At 32.3% G+C, this 4,459-nt stretch overlaps 1 pseudogene; it reads left to right on the top strand.

Moving 5' to 3' along the window:
- The first annotated feature begins 3,188 nt into the window (after positions 1-3,188).
- LOC108971099 lies at positions 3,189-3,755 on the top strand (annotated as a pseudogene).
- Positions 3,756-4,459: the final 704 nt, after the last annotated feature.

The raw sequence follows: 4,459 nt of genomic DNA, 5'->3' as shown, positions 1-4,459 counted from the left end.
GTGCATCTGGACTTTCCGCTTAATTGCTACTTTTTGCACAGTCGCTGCTCTTGCAAGTTCCATTTTTGGATGCCGATTTTGCACATGCTGTTTAAATGTCGACGTTTTGTAAAATTTGTCTACCTGCTTTGCATTTTGCATGAGTTTCACTTATTGCTTCGAAAAATTGCCAAATTTCACTCCTTTTTTTATTTATTTTAAAAGCAATTTTCCCAATATTTAATAAATTTAAGAAAATTCGAATTCAAAGTATTTATTTTAAGCAATCGTTTAACGGAATTAAATAAAACGAAATACACACATGTTTACAGTGAAAAAGTATTAAAAATTGTATTTTTTACCTCTAGCACCAAAAAAATACGCAATTTTTGTTCATCAGCTGGGGCCAATTGTAAATTTCATTCATAGAAAAATAGTGGCATGTAGAAAATCCATCAATCACTGATATTTTGATATAGCAATAGCAGTGACTACAAGTGATTTTTGAATCACAGTGATAAAATCACCGGTAGTGAAATATCACTCATCACGATAGCGGATCTTCAAGATGAATTTTAAATTTCTGCAAATTACAATATTTTTTCTCTGTTACATTTTTTCATTACTTACCGCTAATTTATCCACTTCATATTTGAGCACACTAATCACCAGATGGCACGATATGCTTGTAGAATTCCGGTCGTATATCGAAATCGGCTGTTTGTATGGTTTTAAACACTAATCCTGCGATGCCTTGTTCTCCAACGTTTATTAAATGCGGTTGGAATAGCTCCTCAAAGCTTATATCGCACAACCATCTGTAAATTTAGTAAAGAAAACGAATATTATATTAAACAAATTCGTTAGTTAAAAACAAGCACAGTCGTTTCTAACGCTACTCGCGGTTCCATCTCGATGTCATAGGCGATAGAGCAAAGTTTCGCTTTCACCATGCAAGGCATCGGTTTGTTTAAACGTATAGCCACCAAGCAACTGCAACTGTAAAAAATAATTTTATTAAGCTTATTTTGTCTAATTTTATTATAATACTTATATATGTATGTACTAAGGCTACTAACCGTAAACAGATAACATGTGATACCACGGCCGGCAATGTCCAGTTGTTTTTAATAAACTTACTTCAATAATTTTTGCTCGATTCTTTAGTAGAATCGTGGGATGTCCTGTTAGCAGAATTTTGGTGTTTTTTACCATATAATTTTCCATTGAATAGGAAWCCTCTAAGGGCGAGCATAGCTGTGAGGCTTCATCATCGACTATAAGGTGATGTAATTTTATTGTTGCACGACACTAATAATAGAATTATGTAGTAAASAAAGCATGTTAAACCAAATTACAATTTATAGTACGGATAACAAATTCGAAATTTATTTATTTGTGGCATGTAGCTCTTCTTTATTGGAATAAATGTTGTCAAGATCAACTTCTTCCAATAACGGTGCCACAAGTATTATGTCGAACGAAATGACCAATAATAATTTGGGGATTTTCTTCGCACCATAACATACGTGTTTGTTCATTTACCGCTCCACTAAGATGAAAGTGAGCCTTATCGGAGAACATTACTTGAGACAATCATAATACTTGAAAATCCTAAATCGACAAATTGCGAATCGACAAGATTTTTATTACTTCGGGTAGTGCTTTGTCTTATTGACACGTGAACATTATGTAAAGAAAATATATGGCCGAAATATGAAACTATTTGATGAATAGCGAGCACAAGTGGACGATTTTTACAATAGTATAAAGTGACGAAAATTTGCAATTGGAGAACGATTACTTTTATAATAAAATATAATAATTTGTAAACGTTGTTCATTATGACATTGCAAACATTACTGAATTTAATGATTACAATTACAATTAAAAATCATGAGATATTAAAAATGGCCGAAATATTTTAAAGTAACATCAGTTAGAAATATCTCTTGCTGACTAGACTTCGTTGGCTAACATTCTATTTTTAATATATTTAAATCTAAATAGTTTCCTAATGTGGTTTTTGCTAGACTTAATTCTAAGAATTTTCTCTAAGCAGCTATTAAATTGTACGGCAGACTATATACATTATAAACAAATTCGCACAAATCTTCGAAGGGTGCTTATCCTAATCCATTTTTTATGAAACCTTCTCTTTCCCAAATAAGTTCTATGTGATATATATATATTGTATATAGTTTATATTTCCAAAAATATCCTGTGAAATCGGCAAGATCTTATCTTGATTACTTTTTGGATGACAGCGTTCTGAAGAGCGAACGCTCGTATATATATGCAACTTTAAACACGTTTTTTCGAAACAGCATTTTTCAAAATAGCTGATATCATAACTCAACGAGAATTTAATCGATCGCCTTCAAATTAAAACTGAGTATTGTTGAATCCATTTCCTATACAATGACCTACGATCTCTTTAATTGGTTGAAGCTTGTCAATTTGGCATTAAAAAACGGCCATTTTTCCAAAATTTTTTTTTCAAAATTACGCCATTTTGCTAATTTTTGATATTTTTCAAAAATTGTGGGTTATTGTATAAAAATATTTTTAAGTTTAATAAACTTTTTGAAAATTTTTGTTTCAGCTACTTATTCGGCTGGAATCATGTCAGCAGTTGACGCACTTTTTTTGGCACCTCCGAAGATGCACATAACTCCGTTTTAATATTTTTGTAAAATTTTTTTTTTTTTTCTTTTTTATGTTCGATGTATTCAATCGAGTACTTTCTTTCAAAAGAATTCACGAAAATCGCCTCGTTTTTCATGCGTTACACTGGTATAGCCCCTTAATACTATGTTCAGACCGAAAATTTAAAAGATTACATTACATTTAAGCATTTCATAACCCAAAAGTGTTCTTACTGCCGTTGATTTATAAATCAGATGTTTTTGACATTCAGCTATAAACATCAAAGTATTTATTAAAGGAAAACATTGTCGTACGTTGTTATAAAAATTGTCTTCTTTTTTCTAAATTATCTCCGCTCAATGGAAATAATTTGGGAATTGTTTGATTTTAACCGCGTAGCACTGAAACGTTTGCTGTATGTACAAGTAGCGCTAAAATGTGTAGTCAATATGGAGCAAATTCAACAAGGTCTATTTGGATAAAGGCAAGTACATATGTATATAAATATTCGTATTATAATTTCGTTTTATTATGTGTATATAATTCAGACTCGTGGCCAAATGTTTTGGGGAGTCGACTGCCAGCTGAATTCAGATGCATTTCTTAAAAACAACTTCCCAATGAAGCGCAATTCTTTCATTAAATTGTGTATTATGTTGAAAGGTTTGGAGAAGAAAAACACTAACTACGCAAAGCAATTCAATTAGAGAAACGCATTGCCATTGCTTTATATGCTCTTGGCTCTTCTGCAGAATACCGATCAATTGGAAATATGTTCGGAATTGGTAAAAGCACTGTCTGCTCCATTCTAATTGATTTCTGTCATGAAGTCTGGCGTTGTTTGTGGCCTTTGTATTTGAAGAAATTCCCAATGAACGAAATTCAATTGCGCGAGTATTTAAATGGCTTTGAGTCATTGGGTTTCCCTCAAGTGGTAGGAGCTATAGGTAATTAGTTAAATTTTTTACATTGGAGTTTTTATATATTTTTAAGTTTCAGATGGTTGTCATATAGAAGTTCGCCCAGCTGCAGACGATGCTGTTGATTACTACAATTACAAAGGCTGGTATTCCACAGTTCTTTTGGCTTTAGTAGATGCAGGGTAAGTTTTTTCATGAAGCTAATTTAAACACCGAATGTATTTCTTTATTGCTATAKATGCCGCTTTATATACATACATCAACGTTGGTACTCCTGGCCGTTGTAATGACTCTTCAATATTTGAGAGATCATCTTTAAAACGCGAGTTGGCACAATCTACTATATTTAAAGACATGAGTAGACAAATATCGTCAGTTAATGTTCCAGTCGTTTTGTTGGGCGACTCTGCGTTCAAATTTGATGAACATTTGATGAAACCATACCCATTTTGTGTAAACCAACCTTTGGATAAAAAAAAATTCAACTATGTACTCTCGAAATGCCGAAGAGTGGTGGAGAATGCTTTTGGTCATTTAAAGGGAAGGTTTAGACGGGTTGGAAAAGGCTTGGATAACTACATGGCTAACACGAAAATAGTCATAAAAGCGTGCTGCGTTTTGCACAATTTTTTAAATGAGGAAAATGGTGAAATTAATGAAAAGTGGATTGCAGCACAACAAATCGAAAACGAATCTCGGCAGTWGCCAGAAGATGTCTCTAACATTTGTGGAAATTTCAACCCAAGAGCAGAGGAAATAAGACAAGCGTTCTTTTCGTATTTCGGTGAGTTATTACATTCATACTTACATATCTATAACTCAATTCCAGTACAAAAAACAGATATTTTTATATTATATATATATGTTACATATATATTTTCGTATTCAATCACATATTTTTATTTATTTTT

The sequence above is a fragment of the Bactrocera latifrons genome, unplaced genomic scaffold (assembly GCF_001853355.1).
Source record: "Bactrocera latifrons isolate USDA-ARS-PBARC rearing strain unplaced genomic scaffold, ASM185335v1 scaffold_323, whole genome shotgun sequence".
Taxonomy (NCBI): Eukaryota; Metazoa; Arthropoda; class Insecta; order Diptera; family Tephritidae; genus Bactrocera; species Bactrocera latifrons.
Note: the sequence above shows the minus strand (reverse complement) of the source record. Positions and strands in the feature narration are given on the sequence as shown.